Source organism: Notolepis coatsorum, assembly GCF_963971535.1.
Source record: "Notolepis coatsorum genome assembly, chromosome: 5".
Taxonomy (NCBI): Eukaryota; Metazoa; Chordata; class Actinopteri; order Aulopiformes; family Paralepididae; genus Notolepis; species Notolepis coatsorum.
This window is the reverse complement of record NC_140169.1, coordinates 58,409,673-58,421,730: the sequence shown is the minus strand read 5'-3', so window position 1 is coordinate 58,421,730 and position 12,058 is coordinate 58,409,673.

Sequence of the window (12,058 nt, the reverse complement as noted above, 5' to 3'; positions counted from 1 at the left end):
CATAATTCACCCACGGAACTATTGTTAGGAACAAGAGTTCCGCCCGAACATTATAGGAGGTGGCACTTACTGCCACCACGGGTCAGTCTTCTGCACGCAACGTAGCCGTAGCATGTTGTATTTGTGTACTGAATAAAAGCTGTTCGCTCTACCGAGCTACCGTCTCCGACTCCCATCTCTCGGCACTACACTGGTGACCCCGACATTGGTCTCGCTGAAGTATCAGGGACCGAACCGAACATGGCAAACGATGCCGTTATTATTCGATTGCCGGAGTTTTGGGAGCATTCTGCGGCGGCGTGGTTCGCGCAAACAGAGGCGCAGTTCGCCCTACGAGGGGTTGACGACGACGCCGCGAGGTATTACCACGTCGTCTCGAGCCTCGGGAGCACTACAGCGGCGAGGACGGTAGGCTTCATAACAGCTCCGCCTGCACGGAATAAATATGAGGCGTTTAAGACGCACCTACTCAGTATATTCGAGTTGTCACAGTCAGAGCGGGCCCGACGCTTGCTGGCTTTACGAGGCTTGGGGGACAGCAAGCCTTCGGAGCACATGGAGATGATGTTAAACCTGCTGGGTGCAGAACAGCCTGATTTCCTGTTTATCGAACTGTTTCTCAGGCACATGCCGCCACACGTGCAGACGGCACTTGCCAATACAGCGGCTACGGATCCCCGGGCTTTAGCAGAAGAGGCTGACCGCTTCTACCTGGCCACTCGACACTTTGCCCCAGGGCTAATAGCCTCGACATGCGGTTACACGCCGCAGGGGGGAGGGGCGAGGAAGATCAGGAGCAGCGCGGCCGCAGGCCTGTGTTATTACCACGCACGTTTCGGCGCGAGGGCGACAAGATGCCGTTCCCCTTGCACGTTCGGCATAACGCGTAAACGCAGACACCTGCGCCCAGTAGCAGCGGTGAGCGCAGGTATGTCGAACCGGCTGCTTTTCATTAGAGACACACTCTCCGGTTGCAAATTCCTCTGCGACACCGGAGCTCAGAGGAGCATCCTGCCGGCTACGAAAGAGGACACCGCCGGCGATAATAGAGGTCCACGCCTGACGACCGCCAACGATACCCCTATCCGCACCTACGGTACAAGGACCGTGGAACTGTGTTTTGGGGGCCAGCGGTTCACGTGGGACTGCATCACGGCCGACATTTCGTTCCCACTACTGGGGGCAGATTTCCTGGGTGCACACGGTCTCCTCGTGGACATTAGACATGGCCGCCTAATAAACGCACAGACACGGGCTTCGTTGGCATGTGTCCGCGAGGGGGCGACATACGGCGGCCTTCTTACAGCTTTCACCGACCACGAACCCCTCACGACGTCTGAGTCAAAGGTAGCGGAGCCATGGTCGGCACGACAAGAGCTCGCGTACGATTCCGAGGGCGCCGCGGGACACGTCGCCGAGAAGCCCAACGTCGTCATCGGAGCTGTACAGCCGGACCTCGACTACGTCGACAGGGGCTCGGAACAGGCCTCCGACCACGACATCCAGGCCCTCGGGACTGCAGATTCCAGTCTACGCCTGGAGGACGTCGCGATTGGTCACTCGGGTCCGACGCTGCGGGATGACCTATCCACCGGACACCCTAGCCCACAGGCCCCTGAGGACTGGCGAAGGCTCGCCTTTGAGGTGGGGTACAACCACCACAAGATTGAACCCGCCCACATAGACATTTCCCAGCCCTTAGAGCTGGCCCTCTCCCCCCGCCGGGGCCGTCCGCCGCTACCCCGGGACCCGCCAACGACGGAGCCGCCGTTGGCCTCGTCGACGTCTGTGCCCCCGGGTGTCGGGGAGGACACGGGCGCTTGCGCCGCCCCTACCTCCCCGCCCCTGGCTTTCCGCACTCACCGTGGCCGGTTCATGCCCCCGGGCGCCGTGGAGGGCGCAATCGCTTGCACCGCGCCCCGGGTTGTCCGCTCACGCCGCGGCCGGGTCGTTGTCTCTCCCCGCCGTGGAGATTTTGACCATGGTTGAATTCTGGGGGGGCTTGTGTAGTGATTGTTAATTGTACATAATTCACCCACGGAACTATTGTTAGGAACAAGAGTTCCGCCCGAACATTATAGGAGGTGGCACTTACTGCCACCACGGGTCAGTCTTCTGCACGCAACGTAGCCGTAGCATGTTGTATTTGTGTACTGAATAAAAGCTGTTCGCTCTACCGAGCTACCGTCTCCGACTCCCATCTCTCGGCACTACAGGATACTAAATATCTAACAATGGCGACGAGGATAAACTCCGAAGAGTAGAGTTATCACGGCGTTGAGAAGAGAACATGGACAACGTGCCGAAGTTTGAATGCTACAACGAGCCTGCTACACTGGGACCGAGGTGGACCAGGTGGCTAATGGCGTTTGAGCTGTACGCTGACGGAAAGGGGATGATTCTATCTGTCGGTGTGGACGCCACAGTGAGACAGAGAAGAAGGGCCATGCTTTTACATCATGCAGGTACAGACGTACAAGATATATTCGCTACATTGCCCGACGGGGGAGGACCGACGGACTATGCTAAGGCTGTTAAGGCGCTAAATGACTACTTTGTGCCGCAGGTAAATACTGCGTTTGCGCGCCAGGCTTTCTACCAAGTATCACAGAAATCAGGTGAAACTGTACAGCAGTTTGTGACGAGGCTTCGTCAGGCTGCTAGAGACTGTGCATTTGCTGCGGACATTAGCAACCAAATAAGGGATGCGGTGCTGAGCAGGGGCACGTCGGACTATGTACGGAGAAAGTTACTGGAGGAACCACAACTTTTGCTGCCACGTGCGTTGGAAATAGCGTCGCAGTGTGAAAGAGTGGAGCTGCAAATGGCGGCGATGAAGATGAGTGACGGCGCTGAGGGGAGAGAGACGGTGAACTGTGTCTTCAAGAAAGAGGGCCAAGTCCAAAAGTGGAGACCATCGCCTCGTGGAGATCGTGGAGATCGTGGAGAAGGAAAAGAGAAATCCAAATCGGATAAAGTGTGCTACAGATGTGGACACGGGGATCATCTGGCCAACGATTCTGCATGCCCTGCAAGAGGACAGACATGCAGAAAGTGTAATGGAAAAGGACATTATGCCAAAGTCTGTAAATCCAAAGGTAAAGAAAGACAGACTGTGAGATGTGTTGAAACTGAGGATCAGAACACTGGGAACAGAGACTATGCATTTGTGGTTGAAGATGATTCAAATACTGAAAGGGTCACATTTGACGTTGGGGGAGTAGATTTACTTATGTTAATTGATTCAGGTGCATCAAGTAACATTGTAGATGAGAACACATGGAAAATGCTTAAGAGTAAAAATATTAAGTGTGTTTCTACCAAGGCAGCTAACAAACCGCTGTACACATACTCTTCCAAGGTGCCTCTTCCAGTATTGGGTATATTCAAATGTCATGTTAAGGTGGGAAAGTGTGACACTGAAGCAGAGTTCACTGTAATACAGGGACGGGGGGAGCCGCTGCTAGGCAGGAAGACTGCTATTGAGTTAGGTGTACTGAGGGTGGGCACAAACATAGCAGCAGTGACAGAAGCTAAATCTGAAATACAGAGGCAATACCCCAAACTGTTTAAAGGTGTTGGTAAACTGAACACAAAGCAAATCAGTTTGCATATTGATGAGAGTGTAACACCAGTGGTACAACCCCTGAGGAGGGTGCCATTTCACCTGAGGGAAGCAGTAGAGAAGAAAGTAAATCAGCTGCTAGACATGGACATTATTGAGAAGGTTGAGGGACCTACACCGTGGGTTAACCCTGTTGTAATTGCACCAAAAGCTAATGAGGACGACATCAGGATGTGTCTAGACATGAGAAGAGCTAATGCAGCTATCATCAGAGGGAGATATCCAATACCCACAGTGGATGAGCTATTACAGGGAATGAACGGGTCTGTCATTTTCAGTAAACTGGATTTGAAATGGGGATACCACCAATTAGAGCTCACACCAGAGTCCAGGGGTATCACTACGTTTGCAGTACACACAGGTACCTACAGGTACAAGAGACTCATATTTGGAGTGTCATCAGCTAGTGAACAGTATCAACATGAGATAGCCACTGCTACAGCGGGCATTGAGGGGGTAGAAAATATATCCGATGACATAATTGTTCATGCCCCAGATCAGGAGACTCATGAAAAACGACTCCATGCAGTTCTGAAGAGACTAGAGGACTGTGGGCTGACTCTAAACAAAGAAAAGTGTCAGTTTAACATGGACAAGTTGATTTTCATGGGCATGTTACTCTCACAGAAGGGCATAGGCCCCACCACAGAAAGGGTGAGAGCAATAGCAGAGGCACGAGAGCCTGAGAACGCCTCTGAGACCCGTAGTTTTCTGGGCCTAGCAGGGTATAGTAGCCGTTTTATACCACAGTTTGCTAGCATATCAGAGCCACTGCGGAGGCTTACCAAGAAAGACACAGCTTTCATATTCGGGCCAGAGCAAAAACAGGCATTTAGAACGCTGAAAGAAAAGCTAGCTGAGGCCGGCACTCTAGCATATTTTGACAAAGATGCCCCTACTAAAGTCATAGCAGACGCAGGACCAGTAGGAATAGGAGCAGTCTTAGTACAGCAACAGCAACAGGAAATGGTGCCAATATGTTATGTGAGTAGGAGCCTGACTGATTGTGAAACAAGATATTCACAAACTGAAAAAGAAGCTCTCGCCTTAGTTTGGGCGTGCGAGAGGCTGCACCCATACATATATGGTAAAAAGTTTGACCTAGTAACAGACCACAAGGCGCTGGAGGCCATATACAGTCCGACCTCTAAGCCATGTGCCCGTATTGAGAGGTGGGTGCTGCGGCTCCAACCATATGAGTTCAGAGTAATCCACATACCTGGAAAGGACAACATTGCAGATCCACTGTCGCGACTACTGGGAGAAAGCACGACAGACGGGAACCACAAGCACGGAGCGGAGGAATATGTTCGGTTCGTAGCCACACACGCTACGCCACGAGCACTGACTACCAGGGAGGTAGAGGAAGCCTCTGCAACCGATGAGGAACTCAGTGACCTGAGAAGTGCAATACAAAGTGGATGTTTTGACAAATGCCAAGTGTATGCACGCATTGCATATGAATTGTGTATAATTGGACAGTTGGTGTTGAGAGGGACACGCATTGTACTGCCACACACACTCAGAGACAGAGCCCTGGAGTTGGCTCATGAGGGACACTTGGGGATTGTTGGTACGAAGCAGCACCTCAGGAGTAAAGTGTGGTGGCCAGGTATAGATAAGGCAGCTGAGAAGTATGTGAGGTCATGTCACGGATGCCAAATAGTGTCGAGGCCTGATGTGCCTGAACCCTTGAGACCTACAACACTTCCAGATGGGCCGTGGCAGGACTTAGCCACTGACCTACTTGGTCCATTACCGACAGGACACTTGATATTAGTTGTAATAGACTACTACAGCCGGTACTACGAGTATGATATCCTGCAGTCGACCACTGCTGAAAAGGTCATTAACAGCCTGGAGAATATCTTCAGCAGACATGGACTACCGATTTCCATACGGTCAGACTGTGGACCACAGTATATGTCTGCCCAGTTTCAAGCATTCTGCCAGGAGAATGGAATTGAGCATGTGAAAACCACACCCAAGTGGGCACAAGCCAATGGGGAGGTGGAGAGACAAAACGCTTCACTGATGAAGAGGATTCGCATCGCACAGTCTGAGGGGCTGGACTGGAAGAAGGAGCTACGCAAGTATGTGACCATCTACCGGTCTATTGATCACTCCACAACAGGGAAAAGTCCTGCAGAGCTCCTGTTCAAGAGAAAGATCAGAGGAAAGCTCCCGGACATCATGACACCACAAAGAGACCTGGAGGTCAGAGACACTGACGCCGAGAGAAAAGGAAAGTCAAAACTGTACACTGACAACAAGAACAGAGCAAAATACTCTGATGTATCAGTGGGAGACCAAGTCTTACTCAAACAAGACAAAACAGACAAGTTTACAACAGCCTTTGACAAGACACCACACAAGGTCATCAGTAGAGATGGGAACAATGTGGTTGTCCAATCACCAAGTGGAGCGACCTATTCCAGGAACACTACGTTCGTCAAGAGGTACTACACAGAGGATCCTGCTCCACAATCGTCCAGCAAGACTCGATTAACATGGACTGAGGGTGAGGAGAAGGAAAACACACCTGACACAGAGTCCGAAGCAGAGACTCACACTAGGGTGTCCACACCCAAAGCCACACCGCCTATGGCTAGGTATGAGAGACCCCACAGACAGACCAAAATGCCTCAGAGATTGATGGATTTTGTCATTAAGTGAAATGAGCCTGTCTGGCACACAAAAAAAAAAAAAAAAAAAAAGAGTGGGTGCCAGATATTGTTATGTATTATTATTCATGCTCAATGATGCCAGATATTGTTATGTATTATGTATTATTATTCATGCTCAATGATACTTACATGCATTCACTAATTGAAAGGTGGAGTTTTGTTCATGGTGAACCTTTGTTTATTTTTGATAACGGGTAACAGAATTGAAGGGTATCCTGTAAGTGAAAAAAGAAAGTAATTTAATTCACACACATTTCTGTATGGGACCTTAGAGTTTATGTCCTAGTAAGGAGGGGATGTTGTGTATGGACGTACCACGCTGTTACGTGGTGACGTCATTGGAGCTGACGCTGTGCGTGCACTCCAGAGTTTGCAGACTGAGAGCAAGCGGCGTGCTGAAGCAGGAGAACAGAAGATACAATAAAAGACTATTGTTTAAATACTGAGTCGTTCTTAAATGAAGGGATACTAAATATCTAACACCAACCACCTCCAATGTACAGTACCCCCCCCCCCCCCCACCTACCCAACCTCCTCCAATGTACAGTTTCTACGTCAAATGTATATACTTTTTCTCTGGACTCTTTTCGTATCACAAACAGTACTGTATTTGCAAATCTGGTATGTCATAAATGTATAGATGTAGCAGTACTGGTGGGCAAAACTTAAAAACTCAGTACAGGCAAGGGTATCAATAGTTAAGATGGATGTACTACCTAGAATCAACTTCATCAGTTCAATGCTACCGTTACCCCCTCCAGAGGGTTACTGGAAAAGATTACACTCCTCCACATACAAATTTATTTGGAATAACAAACCACCTTGCATAAAAAGATCCACCGCACAGAGAAATAAAGCAGACGGTGGCATGGCAGTTCCAGATTTTTTCCAATATTTTAAGGCATACACATTAAGACCATTGACAATATGGTTTGATCCCCAGGCATTGGTATCCTGGAGAGAATTGGAAGAAAACATAGTAGCCCCACATAGACTGAAGGACATAGCACACACTAAACTACCAATCAAGCACTGTGAGCGGAAATTTGGCCCCATAATTACCCATGCAATCCGGATATGGCGTGAAACACAAAAAAAATATCCTAACCCACAAAAATGGCATAATCACACTCCCTTATTCAATAACAATGCACTCTTAATTGAAAAACGTCCTATAAGATTCCCTATATGGGAAGAGCAAGGCATACACTCATTAGGGGATATTTTTAATAACCAGGGTTTTTGTAGTTATGGAGAAATATGCACAAAGTTTAACCTCACCGGGTCCACATGGCTTTTTTACATACAGTTACAGCTATGTTTGAAGTCTCACGGTGTTCCATTAGACATACCAGTTGAACACCACAGATACCACAAATTCTTCTATGAAAGAGAGACATCGAGAGGTTTTGTATCAGGTTTTTATTATCAATTACTAACGTCCTCGTATGAAACCCTCCAACTAGACTCTGTCTGGAGGAGGGATATACCAGACCTGGAAAGTGACTTTGATTGGCAAGAAGCATGGGCAAATGTCCGTCTTACATCAAGGAACCCGGACCATCAACAAATCAATCTTAACTATATTCACAGGACATACTTGACTCCTATAAGACTGAACAGAATGGGTCTTAAACAAGACTCAAAATGCTCCCAATGTACAAATGGAGACGAAGGGACATTTATGCACATGTATTGGGACTGCCCACCAGTTAAGGCATTCTGGAAAGATGTGACCCATCAATTATCAAAACTCGTATCTTGGAATATACCAGTACACCCCTCTGTATTACTATTGAATGATGTTTTTGAGTTTGCAGTAAATCCACAGCTAAAGAGATTGGTTTTATCGGGTATCACAGTAGCTAAAAAACTGATCGCATCACGCTGGTTTCAACCGGAAAAAATGTGCCGGAAGGTTTGGTTTCTTACATATCTCGATGTGATTTATCAAGAAATATCTACAGCAAGAATTCTGGGTCTCAACGAATCCAAAATGTCAATGTGGTTAGAAGTGGTGGAGAGAATAAAAGCTAGCTTATAATGGTAGTGTCTGGTTAGGAGTGAGGGATAATGGAGGTACTATCCAAGGAGGGGTCCGGGAGGGGGGGGTTCGAGCTGGAGCATATGTGTGTAGGGTTTTAGAAAATAGGTATTAGGGGTATATCCTGTATAAGGCATTGGTATAATTGGTAATTTCGTTGGATATACACTGTACACGGTAAAATATTATTATAGACTTTTTTTTGTTTTCTGATTCTGTACTTGCATGTCATTTTAGCCACCTTGATTGTTAGTTTCATTATGCATTGTGTGTTGAGTACTGACTTTTAATAATTTTTGTTTTGCAATAATAAAAAAAAAAAAAAAAAATTAGCAGTACTGTCTATCTGTATGTCATATATGTATATGTCATATATGTTACGATGAATTGAAAATGGGGGACCCTGATGTAAACAAGACGAAAGTCTTTATCTGGTCTGCATCCCCTTAACAATTGTATGTATTGAGCTGTACTGTACTGAACCCATTCTGCAATCTGTTAATAAAGTTTTCAATCAATCAATCAAAACTGAACTCAAACTAGAAAGAAACAGACTAAGAAATGACGTAAACTCCATGATCAAAACTGCTAAAAAAAATTTCATCAATGACAAAACCGAGGAAAACAAAAATAAACCACGTGAACTTTGGAAATTACTCAACAATCAACTAGGCTGCAGTAAAAAACTCAAAACCAGGTTCTCAAACATAAACATAAAGACGGACAACACGTTCATCACAGACAAGCTGGATGTAGCCAATTACTTAAACACTTTCTTCACAAACATAGCCACAACACTGGTAAACAAACTACCCTCCCACTCAGGGCAGTATGGGGTAGAACACATAGTAGCATACTACAAGAACCTAGGCGTCCACAAAGACGACTTCAAACTGGAAATAGTAACTACAGATGAGGTACTCAAAAAACTGAGCGCCCTCCAACCAAACAAGGCCACTGGCCATGACAACATCCCCTCCAAATTCCTCAGAGACTCAGCAGCAGCCATCACCCCAGTCATCACACACATAATAAACCTCTCCATAAAACAGGGACACGTCCCCAAGGACTTCAAAATTGCGAGAGTAACACCCCTGCACAAAAAGGGCAGCAAATTAGACCCGGGTAACTACCGCCCTGTTTCTATCCTTACATCCATCTCGAAAGTCATGGAAAAAATAGTATACGAACAGATCGAAAAGTACCTCGCGGAAAAAAATCTAATCTACGAATTCCAATCTGGCTTCAGAACATCCCACTCCACTGACACATGCCTTCTCTACTTGAACGACCACATCAAACAAGAGGTGGACGCGGGCAAATACTGCGGCATGGTCATGCTGGACCTACAAAAGGCCTTCGACACTGTCAATCACACCATTCTGATTGACAAGCTAAAAGCAATTGGTTTTGATAGTTTATCAGTGAGCTGGATACAATCCTACCTGGAGGGGAGGGAACAGATGGTGGAAGTAAACGGTACCCTATCCCCCCCCCTCACAGTGAGCTGTGGTGTTCCACAAGGAAGCATACTAGGACCGCTACTATTCCTAATTTATGCAAATGACATGTTGTCAGCTTGTGACTGCAACTTGTTCCTGTTTGCGGACGACTCAGCCCTGCTGGTCTCTGACAAGAACAAGTTACAGGTTGAAAAAGCCCTCAGCTCGGAACTAGGCAAAATCTGCATATGGCTCGCCGACAACAAACTATCATTACACATGGGCAAAACAGAGTCCATTCTCTTCGGTTCAAATAACAAACTCAGCAAGACTGACGGCTTCTCGGTTACAGTGGGTGACAATATTATCACAAGGAAAGATGAAATTACCTACCTGGGTTCCATCCTAGAGGCTAATCTTTCCTGTGACAAAATGGCATCCAATGTAATAAAAAAAGTCAACCAACGAACGCGATTCTTGTACCGGATCTCCTCTCTGGTAAACAAGAATACCCTGAAGACTCTAGCAGGAGCACTCATTCAAGGGTACTACGACTATGCTTGCACCTCATGGTACCAAAGCACCTCAAAGGCACTAAAAAACAAATTACAAACATCTCAAAACAAGCTAGTCAGACTACTACTTGACCTGACTCCTAGAACCCACCTCACCCCTGCCCACTTTGACAACCTAGGATGGCTTAGAGTAGACGACAGAGTACAGCAACTTGCAATGGGCCTGGTCTACAAGATACACTACGCGACCAAGGTACCCATGTACATGTCAAAATACTTCCCAAAGGTCAGTGAATACCACGATCACAACACCAGAGGGAGCTCCACAAATCATGTAAAACCCAGATTCGGCTCAAACAAGGGACTAAACACGTTTCGCAATTATGCCACATCAATGTGGAACGCCCTGCCTAAAGCTGTAAAGGAATGTGAATCACTACCCACCTTCAAAAACACTCTCAAAAAACACCTACGTGAGACTGCAATTCGAAACTGGCCCCTACAAATGTCCTAACCTAGTTGTACAGTAAATGACCAAGTAAGGCTTTGTCAATATTCCAATGTACAGTGTAAAATGTGTGTGTGTCCCCTGTGTGGGGTGGGGTTGGGTGAGGGCTGTACATTGGAGGTGGGGGGGGGGGGGGGGGGGGTTGGGTAGGGGACACACACACATTTTACACTGTACATTGGAATATTGACAAAGCCTTACTTGGTCATTTACTGTACAACTAGGTTAGGACATTTGTAGGGGCCAGTTTCGAATTGCAGTCTCACGTAGGTGTTTTTTGAGAGTGTTTTTGAAGGTGGGTAGTGATTCACATTCCTTTACAGCTTTAGGCAGGGCGTTCCACATTGATGTGGCATAATTGCGAAACGTGTTTAGTCCCTTGTTTGAGCCGAATCTGGGTTTTACATGATTTGTGGAGCTCCCTCTGGTGTTGTGATCGTGGTATTCACTGACCTTTGGGAAGTATTTTGACATGTACATGGGTACCTTGGTCGCGTAGTGTATCTTGTAGACCAGGCCCATTGCAAGTTGCTGTACTCTGTCGTCTACTCTAAGCCATCCTAGGTTGTCAAAGTGGGCAGGGGTGAGGTGGGTTCTAGGAGTCAGGTCAAGTAGTAGTCTGACTAGCTTGTTTTGAGATGTTTGTAATTTGTTTTTTAGTGCCTTTGAGGTGCTTTGGTACCATGAGGTGCAAGCATAGTCGTAGTACCCTTGAATGAGTGCTCCTGCTAGAGTCTTCAGGGTATTCTTGTTTACCAGAGAGGAGATCCGGTACAAGAATCGCGTTCGTTGGTTGACTTTTTTTATTACATTGGATGCCATTTTGTCACAGGAAAGATTAGCCTCTAGGATGGAACCCAGGTAGGTAATTTCATCTTTCCTTGTGATAATATTGTCACCCACTGTAACCGAGAAGCCGTCGGTCTTGCTGAGTTTGTTATTTGAACCGAAGAGAATGGACTCTGTTTTGCCCATGTGTAATGATAGTTTGTTGTCGGCGAGCCATATGCAGATTTTGCCTAGTTCCGAGCTGAGGGCTTTTTCAACCTGTAACTTGTTCTTGTCAGAGACCAGCAGGGCTGAGTCGTCCGCAAACAGGAACAAGTTGCAGTCACAAGCTGACGACATGTCATTTGCATAAATTAGGAATAGTAGCGGTCCTAGTATGCTTCCTTGTGGAACACCACAGCTCACTGTGAGGGGGGGGGATAGGGTACCGTTTACTTCCACCATCTGT